Raw genomic sequence first — 14,369 nt, forward strand, 5'->3', positions numbered from 1 at the left:
GCTTACATTTGCATGGCATTTATTTTTTCATACTTGTACTTTTGTCGTTTCTTTATTTTTATGTTTAAGATGTGCCTTTGTAAGTAGTTTATGTTTCCATCCATTTCTGCTTCTATAACAAAATATCTCATATTGGGCAACTTATAAAGAGCAGAAATTTATTTTCTTACAATACTGGAGGCTGGAAAGTCCAAGATTAAGGCACCAGTAGGTTTATTATCTGGTTAGGGCTGCTTTCTGCTTCCAAGAAAACACATAGTGGAAGTGGCAAATGGTGTGTCCTTATGTGACAGAGTCAGAAAGGCAAAAGGGGTCACCTGGTTTCCTCAAGTCCCTGTGTATGGATACCAATCCCATTCATGAGAGAAAAGCCTACATGAGTTAATCACACTCTGAAAGCGTCACCTTTTAATAGTATCACATTGGAGCTTACATTTCAACATATGAATTTAGAGGAACACATATATTCAAAACATAACAGCATATATTTGCGTGTTTTTAGAAGTCTGCTGTGACATTGTTTCTTTTTCTTTCTTTCTTTCTTTCTTTTTTTGATACGGAGTCTTGTTCTGTCACCAGGCTGGAGTGCAATGGCGTGATCTTGGCTCACTGTAAACTCCACCTCCTGGGTTCAAGAGATTCTCCTGCCTCAGCCTCTCAAGTAGCTGGAACTACAAGCACGCACCACCATGGCTGGCTAATTTTTGTGTTTTTAATAGGGATGGGTTTTAAGCACATTGGCCAGGATGATCTGGATCTCTTGACCTCATGGTTAACCCATCTCAGCCTCCCAAAGTGTTGGGAATACAGGTGTGAGCCACTGTGCCCGGCCATGACATTTATTATAATTAGAGGTCTAATTAGGTTTCTTACTACGTGTTTTCTATTTGTTCTATGTATACTAAGATCTTTCTAACTTTTTTGGTGCCTCTTTTTGTATTGAGTTTTTAAAATTATTTTTACCTTTATTATATTAGTAGTTATATACACTTTAACTCTTCTTTTACTGTTAAATGTAGGTATTATAACATGCGGCTTTGATTTACTAAAGTCTAATATAAATTTTGCTTTTATCCCTTTCTTGACAATGCAAGTATCATAGTATATTTTAACTCCATTAAGCCTTCTTTCAACTTACCATTTTCATTGTTATAATTTAGGTTTTGAACCTCTGCACTTCAGTCTGGGACCTTTTTTAGCCTAAAGAATACCTTTCAGTATTTCTATTTTGAAAAGTTTGCTGGTGGTGACTCAATTTTGTCTGTCAAAATCTATTTTTTACTTTATTCTTCAAGGATAGTTACCCAACTTTAGACTTCTAGATTGGTAGCTAATAATCTCGATTTCCACAAAGTTTGGACAAAAAGTACCTGGTTTAAGATGTACCAGGAAAGTTAAGGAAAGGTGCTTGGAATTGTTGACCATGATGCAGAAAGTCTTATAGCATATTCTACAGATTGCTAGTTTCATGGACTTCCCTAACAAGAAAAGGACTCCACGACCTCACAATCTCATGAAAACATGCAACCTGTATCTCACTTGTTGGAATTCACTGTGCATTTTAGAGGCTGCTGTTATAAAATCCATTTAACTTTGTTAATTCAGCATTACACAAACATATTTGATTAGGAAGCTGTCATTCTGAGTAAACACTAATAAATATTTCAAGTACCTGGTGATATAAACCGTGCATTTCTGGGAATGCTTCTTTAAGGGCTTAAGGACACTGTAGCTCTGGGGTGCAAATAACAATTCCTTACTGCATGAGGTTTTTTTTTTTGGTTATTTGTTTGTTTGTTTTAAAAGTTTAAGCTATTCTTTGTCATCTAAATTCTTTAAAATCTGTTATTCCAATTTCTGGCTGTGGATAAAGTCTTCCAAGGAATTCAGTTTAATGATTGCTCTCACAAGATAGGATGACTAGTAAATACAATCAGTTCTGATGCAACTAGGTAAAGGCCTTATAAATTCAGATTTGCACTGAGTTAAAGACATTCATAATCTGTGCAGAAAGGGCCATCTTGATAACCCACTTTTTTTGTGAAATAAAGAAACAGGCTATTATATTCACTGTACTCTGAGGACTTCATTAATTCAGGAAGGGCGTGGGAGAGACAGTAAATCAACCTTATCTGAAAATCTGGTGGGATTTATTTATAAAGCAATATATTGCATCCTGATTTTTGTTGTTGTTGTTCTTCAGACATCTGTGACCCTTTCATTTAAGTGTTCATGAAAAATGGGACATTTTCCTATCATCTTGCTCTGCTTTCTTTTCTGTCTTCAAGCCTAGCTGGCATAAGATCTGATACTGGAAATTACCACTAAAAACATCCCAAACTTCTTGTATCCATCAGATGCCATAGAGAAAGCAGAGACTCTCAGACTAGGTGCACATGGACAGTGTTGCTGGTGACCTTAAGTGATTAGAGTACCTAAGCAATGGCTTTGGGCACCTCAGCCAACAAAAGAGCTGCCTCACATGTCAAAACGTGCCAGTGTGGTAGCCACGAGCTTCCGTTCTCTTTTCTTTCATTGGGGATTTTCAAGGAACTCAAAAAGCAAGCCCTCATTGCAATCCCCTTCTTATCTCTGATGCTGCACACATGCAGCTCTGACACGCATTATATTATTAGTTCCTACTTTCTCAATTTTAATTAAAAACAGAAATGAATTATTTTAATCTACCATTTTTAAGAGTCAGCATTATTGCATGTGGTTATCCACTGAAATGGGGTTGGCACAGAAAAATAATGATGTTTAAAATATTATCTCTACTATTTTAGTTTGCTCTCCAGGCAAATCTTAATTTAGTCCAAAAATCTCTTTACACGTGATCCTAAGTAAATGGGCATTTATTTAGTCGATCAGGAATCTAGATGTTGACCTTTCAAGTGTTATTTGAGCTGTCTTCTGTCATCAAAAACCTTAAAATCTTTTGGCATTTATAACTATACAGTTTTTTAAAATCCCACATAAAAACAACATCATTTATAAGTAGAGTGGCTATCTGGCTCTGTATTTTGCCCAGGACAGCCCTAGTTTATCCCTGTTGTCCTGGGCCAATCATGAATAGTGACCTCTTTCATTTTCAGAAGTGTCTTGATATGGAGAATAAATTGTATGGTTACCCTATTTATAATACCATTTAATACAATTATAGAAATTATTAGGAAGCAAAGAATTAATCATTTTGGTATTTAAGGAAAATAGCAGTTTCCAATTCATCCATAAACACTTTCAACTAAGTCCATGGTTCTGATTGCACATCAGAATCACATTTACACCACTCACAGACCATTTGTATACAAATCTCTGGGAGTGGGGCACAGGCATCAGTTTTTTTAAAGATTCACAGGGAATTCCAATATGCAGTCAAAATTGAGAACCACTGGATTATGTAGTTCGTACATTTAAACTGGCTTTTTTTTGGGATTATTCAAACTCGTTTTAAATAATTTTTTTTAGACAGCATGCCTATTAGAAATTAGAAATTCTAATTTCTGATAAATTAGAAACTTGTTAAGTGTGTATAATAGACCAAATCAATAAATGCTTTTGAAGCAACTACTCTAAGTAATTGATCAAATGCCTTACTGGCCAATTTAATCACAAAGATAATTCTAAAAATGCAGCTATTTTTGGTTTCTTGTTTTTTTTGCTACCTTTCTGCTAATAGTTAAATAAACATTTGAGTAGTGAATGTGTATATTGGAACTTTGCTTATAAATGGTTGATGTAGTTTCTCAGTTAGTATAGATAAAAGGCAATTCTAGAGATGAATATTGTCTTGAGTGAGTTAAAGTAACTCATAGGAAATTCAGGGATATCTGGTGGTTCAGAAGATTCTGTAGAGAAATAAACAGAGATGTGTTGAAGTGTCTTTATCCATTTGGGGATGCTATAATAAAGAATCTTAGACTGGGTAATTTATATAAGAACAGAAATTTACTGCTAAAAGTACTGGAGATTGAGAAGTCCAAGATAAAGACATTAGCACATTCTCTGTCTAACAAGGGCTTGCTCTCTGCTTTAAAGATGGCACTTCTTGCTTGATTCTCATGTAACAAAAGGTGCAAAGGTGGAGCCCTTATGACCTGATACCCACCAAAGGCTCCCAGTTTAATACTGTCACATTGGATATTAGGTTCAGACATACAAATCTGGGGAAGACAGCAACATTTAGAGTATAACACTGAACAATCATCATAGTGTAAGAGTTGTCAGCCCAGGGGAATGGGAGCTACAAAGGGTTTAGGGGTGTTTTACTGTGGGGGACAAAGATTAGCACGATGACTTTCATCTAGGTAGTTCCTAGAAGGCACCACGATAAGATAACTCCTCAGGACAGACCTTGCAGTGAGTTGGGATAGAAGAAATTCTGTGCTTATAGTTGCCATACATATGCGTTACATACTTCAGAAGAAAGGGAGAGCCTTCAATATTAAGTTTTTACTGTTTAAAATAACTCTTTACTATTTAAAAATGATTTTATTAAGCTTATGATTAATTCACAGCCCCTGTAAATCACTACTTTTATTCTGGATGTGTTTAACATATTACTGCTTCATTTTATTTTGATTTAAAGACTGACATCTTCTCTTTACTCTACCCAATTATTATGCTTTGAAGAAACTGACAAATTACATGAAGGTTCTCCATGAAGTCAAGGTCAGTTTGTTCTACAATTTTTTTAGAGTAGCTGATGTTTTATAATAAAATTTCCTCTGACATCTTAAGGTGAAATTGTTGAGCTGTATTAAGATTACATGACTTCAAAAAGACACAGACTAAGCATTTGAAAGATCTCAAAACTCAATATAATGTACCATACGTTAGAAGGAATTTATCTTAATTCAAATATGCTTTTAAAAAGGTAGAAATTAATTTCTTTGAAGAATTTATTTTAATAAAAGATGCTTTTGGAAGATCAGTTTTACCCAAAGCATATATGAATAAGCTGATTTTAGCCTCTTTCACTTGTGACCTGATATTCATATAATGAAATACATAGGTCCAGGGATGATTTAGTGGGCACTGAGATTTTGAAAATGAATGTGTTGAAAAATAAATAAATATTCTAGGACAGTGGTTCTCAAAGTGTAGTTGCTGGACCAGCAGCATTGGGATTACCTGAGAACTTATTACAAATACAGGTTCTTTATCCTCAACCAAGACCTTCTCAATCATATCTGTGGCATTGTGGCTATGACCCTCTTTTAACAAGCTTTCTAGGTGATTCTGATGCATCCTGAAGTTTGAGATTTCTAGGGACTGAACTGCGAGGTGAGTGAGATAAGGAGGAAATTATTTGGTAAAGCTAGATGATGTGGAATCTTGACTAGTTTTACCATGTGTCTTTAAGAATTCATTTGTAGAATGCATTTTAAAGACCATATGTGCCCATGGATGGTTATAATTGCTTATTGTAATAGAACAATGGGATAATTTTTATGAGCAAATTTACATGTAACTTATGTGCATCTGTTTCATCTTGCTTAATTTCTTTTTTATTTCTCTCAATGAATAAATGCAGTTTACATTTTAACAATAAATATCTAGCTGACAGCTGATCCTTTGAATGTTTCGTTTCTATTTAAGTTATATGGATATTTATAAGTTTTTTTAATATAAAAATTTATTGGATACCTAATTTCTTAGATAAAGCCTCATAAGACTGAGCAGTGGTTTTCTGTGATTCTTTTACTTCTAATATCAGTTTTTCCTAAATACATAATAAATACACATAAACATACATGTATATTTCGTGTAAATACACATTAAAAATATGCGGTGTCTAGCACATAGGAAGCATATCATCCAACAAAATAGACAAAGCTCTTGCCCCATGGCTTACTTTCCATCAAACATCACATAATATAAACCAAATTTAAAAGTGAAAGTCATAAGAAATACTTAAACTGGTGACCTTTATTTTATTGTGATAGACCCTTTTAGGGGATTATTTGTCTATTAGTTATAAAGATGACATTGTCTGTAATCTATCTTTGATTTGAGGATCTGTCTGAAGATCTCATCTGAGTTCCTATCTGTAGTCTCTGGCCCCAGGTATCCAGTAACTGTCCTTTGCTTCTTTGATCAGTATTTTTAACTATAAGTTCAGCAGTGGTAGACTCAAAGGATTCAAATAATTTACAATAGAAATGCCATGTGAGTCCAGCCATTTTTGGCTGGGGCTTTTCTGAGACATATGTGTCAGGACGAGGGAGAAAAAATGCTTGATAAATATGTAGGTGCTTAGAGGGATGAAGAGAAGATCTACAGCACATAATAACTTCATCTTCTCAGGGATTGGCTCTTTGTCCATATAGAAATTGTGATTTTAGTGGATTTTAAAATTCCTTCTTTCACAATATGAAAGTGATCATGTGATTTTGTTTTCAAAGAATACTCAGTTGCCTGTCCTGGAGTTTCATATGATCGTTTGTCTGCATATGGTGGATCTAGAGAGGACCTGTGGTCTTCCTGAGTCCACGAGGCCCCATCCCACCTGTGTCTTTTCAAGCACCCCCTTGATATTTCAAAGGCAATTCACCATTAATTGCAGGATATGGAGAAATTCTTCCATTATTACTGTATTTGAAATCATTGTTGCAGTCAATGCCAAATACTTTGGTTACATTCTCCCTCTACCATAATACTAGCATTGTGGATATTTCCTACATACACTGCTTAAAAAAAAAAAAAGATCAGTATATTCATGGTATGTAATTGTCTTCAGAGAAGCTGAACAGAGACCCACGTGGGTGAGGACTGTACAGAGATACTCATGTGGCTGAGGACTTTACAGTCTTTTTGTACAGAGACTGTACAGATATGATCTATACAATAATGAGTACTGGGTGAAGAGCCCTTTTGACAAAGGTAGCACCTGGGCCAGCCGGGATAGAAGATAGTGGCTGAGAAAAAATTTCCTTAACTGGAATATTCCAAAGTAAAGGGAATTATTTTCCAGCAATATTGTCCATAAGGAAGGGGAAACTAGATTAACTTGTCCAGGTTGAGCCCTTAGAGAGCCTGAAGTGCTGAGACAAGCAGGAAGCCAGTGCTAAACAGTGCCTCAAACCAGGTGGGCGGGAGTCTCCTTCCATGGGTTTTTACTTGGATGAGCCAACAAAGTCGGCTGTAAGAACCGCAGGAGTTAAGTACTCAATTCATTTTCCAGCTGGATGTGAACATGGGGGAAAGAGACTCTTGATGACCCAGTGGAAGTGGCAAGTCTATATTTTTGTATTTTACTTGAACTCTCATATATTGCCATTTAGGTATTGGATTTGTTTAAGTATCACCTGACTAATGAGATTTTGAGATTTCATGGATGGAAATTCCTTTCAGTAGCAGAGTTCCTAAACCAGTAGGTTTGGCTTTTTCCCATGGCAGCTGGATTCCAAGGTAGGGAGTAACTCTGGGCAGGCCCATTTCCCACTCCAGCTCCAGGGTCCTTGTGTGCCTTTGGATAAAAAGGCAGTGAGGACGGGTGGTGTGGACAACACAGAGTTCATGATTCATGGACACCTAGTGTCTGCCTTTGGGGATGGGTGGGAGAATGGACGCCTTCTTCAGCTCCTTCAGTTCCTTGGGATGACAGGTGCTTGGCTGCTAGGCCCTTTGCTGGCAGCTTCTTTCTGATCATATGTATTTTCTATTCCATCCCTCTGCTGACATTTTCACCTGTCTGCAGAAACCACAATTAAGGAGTTTATAGTGTTTTGTAGTTGTAAGAGGATGAGATTTTTTACAACCTGCCTATTGTTTAATTTTTTCAGAAATCCATCCTTTGATGAACTTCTTTGTGACATAGATATAAACCTATAGGATGGCCTATGTAATAGTATGCATATGTTTAAACATCAAACAAGACAGCTTCAAGGGGGACTGAGATTCATTTTATATTGATACAGTCTGTAAGAGAACTATTTTATCATTACTTGTTTAATAGGAAAAAATCTATAAATAAGGAAATAATTTTAATTTTTGTTCTGAAATGTAAACAATAAAGTTCCTGGGAATTGTATGCAATTTTAACAGGATTCTGAGTATTGCAGAGTTGTAGGATATGTTTAGAGCTAGAGATCACCTAAGCCAGTCCTCTCATTTTTCATAATAGAAATGTTGGCTATGATTAAATATCTTTCGAAATACTGATAAAAAAAAGCCAACCCCAATATGAACATATGGCTCATCAGTTCAATTGTGTAACTACTCTGAAATATTCACCTGTTAGAGTAAATTGAACACTGAGTAGTATTTATCATATATTCTGTAATTTTAGCTATTTTAAAGTATGTCCTTTAATCCTCCTTGAACAAAGTTTTCATTCCTTCCTTCCTTCCTTCCTTCCTTTCTTTCTTTCTTTCTTCTATGTTTTTAAAGATAGGATCTTTTTCTCTACATTCATGCTGGAGTACAGTGAACTGATCATAGCTCACTGTAGTCTTGAACTCCTGGGCTCAAGTGATTCTCCCACCTCCACCTCCTGAGTAGCTGGGACTGCAGGGGTGCACCACCTTGCCTGGCTATTTTTATTAAAAGTTTTCTGTGGAGACAAAGTCTCACTATGTTGCCCAAGCTGGTCTTGAACTGTTGACCTCAGCAGTCCTCCCGCCTTGGCCTCCCGAAGTGCTGAGGTTACAGGTGTGAGCCATTGCACCTGGCCCACACCAAATTTTATTATCTTAGTGTTACGGTCTCATCTCTGAGCATACTAATTTAGATGTGTTTGGAAACAAGTTACTTTTGTTTACAAGGCATGCAACTAAAAATATAGCCCATCCCTACATGTAAAAAGGTCATAATCCAAAACTATTTGAATTCAGAAAGCAATTCCTTGTAGGAACAATGTTAGAAGTGACAGTTAAATTCCCAGTTTAGCCTCCAAAATTCCAAATTTTTCCACTTGTGATCTAGTTGCAGTTCTACTAATTTATGGCAAAATTAGAGAGCAACCTGTTGCCATCCAAATACTTGGTGAGAGATGATTTGTTTTACATTTGGTGCTTGAGTAAATTAGGGGTGATGAGGCAGCTGAGGGCCATGTCTGCTGAAACGTCTGTTGTTATTTCTTTGTGTCTTTTATTTCATGGCTTTTCTTTTCTTTGATATAAATGTGTAATTGGTATACCTAGGCTGGTGTGTTTATTTTTCTCACAAATTGAACAGAGAAGTTAGGAAGAGAAAGATAAATTTATATGAGATAAAAGGTCAAGAATTGGAAAAGAGTAAGGAAAGGAAATGTAAAAAGGTTACTGCCTGAGATACTTTGAAGGGGAGAAGGGTTTGGAGGGGAGTGAATTATTTCTCTTTGAAGAGTTAACGGGGAGAGACATGGTCTTTACCAGATTTGTAAACTAACCACCAGGCGGTGCTACCGTATCTGGACAGCTTAGTTGCTTTGTAGGATGTGCTGAAAGTGTGCTGTGGGTGCAGAAGTGATGCAGTGGAGTGAAGTAGGGACCATAGAGCTTCCTGTTCACATGTCAGTTGTGAACACCCTATATTAAGAAGCCTACTGAGTGTTTATTAAATTAGTGAGTGATGATTTATCAGCAAGTATTTGTATTTTACCAAAATCAATTTAAAATGTTTTAAAAATTTCTTAAAAATGTTTTTCTTCTCGTTAAAAGAGGCTTCACTGTTTTAGTTATCAATAAATAAGATTAAAATTTTATGGTCTAACTCTCTATTTTCATAGAATTGTTATTTTTATGTGAACTTCTGCTTTTAAAAAGTAAGATAGCTTCATATCTAGAGAATACTTTTGTGAAAGTTTGGGATACCATGCAAAAGGCACAGTCAAAAAGAACAGAAAAGAAAATGGGAAAGATTAGCGATCCCAAGGTGAAGGGAACACAAATATTGAGACTAATCAGATAGAAAATTAGTTTCTTTGTTGTTGGTACCATTTGCACTTAAAACTACTGAGACTTGAGAAAAACTTGCAAGCTAATATGAGGCAAAGGGGGATTTTCCTAACATGAAAGAGAAGACTGGATAGATCTTGACTTTCCATTTTATTCTATTTTAAATGAAAAATAAAAGTACTTTTTTGGTAATTTCTAAAAGTTCTTGTCAGAATATTTAGAATGTGTATGCCTATTTTTACTGTAATTGGTGTGAGACCATATGAAAATAAGATATAGAGATAAAATAATTTGTTGTTAGTAATTTTGTGATGTGGAGTTTAAATTGGGGAATGTTAATTTTCTAGTGTTAATCTAACACTGAATGTGTTTTTCAAGTCAATGGGTAAATAGCAATTATATTTAGAAAATGATAACAAAGAACTTTCAACAAAGGAAAGAAAAGAAAAGGCTTTGTTAGCATGAAGAACTAAGTTTGCAGCTACTTGCCCAGACAAAGAATGAACCCTCATTTAGGTTTCAATTGATTGCAGAGTAGACCATCCATAGAAGAAGGTTTTCTAAGGAAGATAATGTAACAGCAGGAAAAACATAATTTTGTGCCTCTAACCACAAATTGCCTCCACATTAGTGGCAGTTCTTTTAAAAAAAACCCACCAAGTATTCTCATTTGTCTTTAATCTAGGTATTTCTCTCTCTCTCTCTCTTTTTTTTTTTTTTTTTTTTTTTTTTTGAGACAGAGTTTTGCTCTTGTTGCCCAGGCTGGAGTGCAGTGGCATGATCTTGGCTCACTGCAACCTCTACCCTGTGGTTTCAAGTGATTCTCCTGCTTCATTCTCCAGAGTAGCTGGGATTATAGGTGCCTACCACCACGCCTGGCTCATTTTTTTTATTTTTAGTAGAGACAGCGTTTCACCATTTTGGCTAGGCTAATCTCGAACTTGTGACCTTGTGATTCACCCACCTTGGCCTCTCAAAGTGCTAGGATTACAGGCCTGAGCCACTGCACCTGGCCAAACTTGTGTATCTCTTTAGAGTATAGTAAGGAAAAAAAATGCCACTGGGAAATGAGAAAGCTACGTGTGTCCAAACCTGAACTTTCTCCTAGATCTCATGCCTATCTACGCCTTTACTTACTGGGTATTATCTTCACTTGGAATTTGCACATGCATCTTTGAACTGTTACGTCTGAGACATTTCTGATCACCACAGAGTTTTCCAGTGAATATTCTGATTATAATGATTTACTTTTTAGTTTCTTGTTTGGACTGTGCTCTGTACACTTTCTCCTCCTTCTTTGAACTGTTGCCTACCCATCCCCACCTCACCCCAGCCCACCCTTGGATTGCCATGTCTGCATTCACACGATCTTGTGCTATCCTTCCTCTGTTTCTGCCATTCCAGCTCTTATCACGCCATTTGCTTGTTAATATTGCCCACTGGAATGTAAGCTGTGTGATAGGGGGCCAAATTTACTTTATCAATTGCTGTATCATTAGCAACTACCCATGCCTGGCATATGTTAAATCAGTAACATTTGTTGAATAAAACAGAACAAAAACTTCATATTTTTGGCAAAGAATTGTCATAAACAGCACAGCAGATACAAAAGGCGGGTTGGATGAATCTTGCTGGACCACCAGCCCGTCACTGCCAATGGAGGAGAACAGCAGTGGGTGGGTGAAGGCAGATGAGGAGTGAGAGGTGGGAGGTGGCGGTGGTCGTGGAGACAAATGACACAGAACATCAGCTTCTTCCTGGTGGGTAATGGAGCTTTCCCCGACAACCTCCCCCCTACCCCTTTCTCTTCCTATTCTCTCTAGTTCTAATTATCACCAGCTGGAGCCACTTAATCCTAGCAGTTTACATGTTACTAAAGCATCTGCGAGAATGCAGTGCAGGCTTCAGCCAGCACCAAAACAAATACATTCTTTTTTCTGATTTTGCTTGCTATACCTTTTCCTCTTAGAATTTATTAATCTGAGGGATGGGAAAAATGACCCAAATTAAATTACTTATTAGAGATATGAGTCTGTTTCCTTGTGGCACGTCCCCCAAACTGGTCTCATCTGGGCTCATCCTGAATCGCATTTGATGCGGCACCACTTTTCCGTTTATGGATTTAAATTCCAAAAATTAAGGAGAAAAATAAATGTATATATTCATCAAGATGCCTGTCTATCTATTCTCCTGAAAGAAACCAAAAGGGGGCTTCCAAGGACCAAATTCATGTGAAAAAGACATTCTGTGAATTAGGGAGTTAGTGTTCAACTTCTAGATTTTGACCTTTGGATATTTAAGACCTTGGAAGACATTGGAAATTAGTTGATTGCCCATGATCTTTGAACACGTAGAACTACTTTGGTGACTGCTCAGCCCTTCCTCTCCCTGTAGTGCCTCCCATACATCCTTTGCCTGGGTACCTTTTAGGTGACCTGTGAGACTTATCTCAGCAATCACTTGAGCAGTCTATCGCTGCTCTCTGAGACACTTCTGTAGCACTGTGTCCACCACTATTCCCCCACACCACCATGCTTCGTTTCCTGACACAATATGTCTCTTCAACTAGTTATCCTCAGAAACTCTGGAATATTTCAGAAAGCAGCCTGAGAATTTCTCTCTACCCGATTAGTCAGGCAGCAGTGACCATTCTCACAGAATTTATCATCAGTGCCCAAAGAGAGTAGAGCTTGACTCACTTCCTTCTGCCCTATGCATTCTAGTTCCCTTTTCAATGCTGTGCTGGCCCCAGCTGCAGCCGCAGCCCTCTTTAGTATTAAGATGGTGTCTGTTGGCCAGGTGTGGTTGTTTATGCCTGCAATCCCAGCAGCACTTTGGGGGGCCAAGGTGGGACCTGAGGCCAGGAGTTTGAGACCAGCCTGGCCAACATGGCAAAACCACATCTCTACCAAAAATACAACAAAATTAGCTGCGTGTGTTGGCACATGATTATAGTCTCAGCTACTCGGAGGCTGAGGCACGAGAATCATTTGAACCCAGGAGGCAGAGGTTGCAGTGAGCTGAGATCCCACCACTGCACTCTGGCCTGGGAGACACAGCTAGATTTTGTCTCAAAAAAAAAAAAAAAAAAAAAAAAAAAAGTGTGTGTTGAGCACAGCCTGTCTCAAAGAGTGAGCTCATGGACTTTCCTTCCGAGAGAAGACTAAACAAGCTATTATGAATGTCTGGTTCCCCCAAATTCATATGTTGAAGTACTACACCCCAATATGATGGTGTTTGGAGGTAGGGCCTTTAGGAGGTGATTGGGTTTAGATGAGGGGAAGCCCTCCAGATGGGATTAATGTTCTCATGAGAAGAGGAAGAGACCAGAGCTCTTTGCCAGGTGGGGACATGGAGAGGGGTGGTCATCTGCAAGCCAGGAAGCGGGCTCTCACCAGGGACCAAATTGATTGGCACCTTCATCTTGGACTTTCCAGCCTTCAAATCTGGGACAAATAGCTATTGTTGAAGCCACCCAGTGTATGACATTGTTAGACCAGCCTGTGCTGAGACACAAGCCAAAGCTCACTTGGATACAGCTTTGGAACACTGCTGCAGGGCCAGCTGGCCAGGTTGGAATGCCAGTTCCAACATAAAACACTGGGGACATTTCCTAACTTGTATGTGTCTGTTTCCCATCTGTAAAATGGGGTGGCTAATTACATCTACCTATACAGTTGTTATGAGGAATAAAGGAGGTAATCCATGTAAAGCACTCAGAGCAATACAGGGCACAGTAAGAGCTCAGCACGTGGTAACCCGTAATACCTGTTATCCTACAGCTGGACATGGAGCAGCACTGACTGGTGAATGCGACCATCGTCACTCGCTCCTGGCTCTGGCAACTCTGCTGACATTCCTGCATCCTGGGATATACAACACATACACAGCCATAAACTCTATGAGTCTGTTGCGCTGCGGAGAAGCCGCCGAACAGCATAGCTCCTACAATAGATCCCTCTCCCTCCCATAACTCTCTGAACACGTCTTTCCTTAGTATCCTCCCACAGGCCCACTGTTTAAACATTCTTATTTCTCCCCAAATACAGAAAAGTGGTTGAAAGCACCTGGGTCCCAGCTGCTGTCGTAAAGTCCACATCTAAGCATGCCACTTACCCTGTTTGAAAACACCTTTGACGCTTTCTCATCTCCAATGGGATAAAATGTAAACATCCTAGAATGACTTTCCTGTATATTTCCTTACGTTGTGCTGCTGCCGTCTCATGGCTTTCCTCCCCATTGCTCTTCATTCTCATGCTTGCTCACTTCTCACTTTGTTACCTCCACATATTCTGCACCCTCTCCCCTCTACTAAGAAAGTTGTTTTCTTTGCCTGGTTATCTCTTACTATCCTTGAAGATTAAACTCAAATGTCCTCTTTTGGCTGGGTGCAGTGGCTCACGCCTGTAATCCCAGCACTTTGGGAGGCTGACGTGGGTGAATCACTTGAGGTCAAGAGTTTGAGACCGGCCTGGCCAACATGGTGAA

The 14,369-nt window shown here is 38.1% G+C and overlaps 1 protein-coding gene across 5 annotated transcripts in view; it reads left to right on the forward strand.

The window, feature by feature from the left end:
• The window catches only part of LOC141585400 (uncharacterized), a 304,583-nt gene that overhangs the window by 79,520 nt on the left and 210,694 nt on the right, over window positions 1-14,369 (forward strand). The window lies entirely within an intron of this gene.

Source organism: Saimiri boliviensis, chromosome 8, assembly GCF_048565385.1.
Source record: "Saimiri boliviensis isolate mSaiBol1 chromosome 8, mSaiBol1.pri, whole genome shotgun sequence".
Taxonomy (NCBI): domain Eukaryota; kingdom Metazoa; phylum Chordata; class Mammalia; order Primates; family Cebidae; genus Saimiri; species Saimiri boliviensis.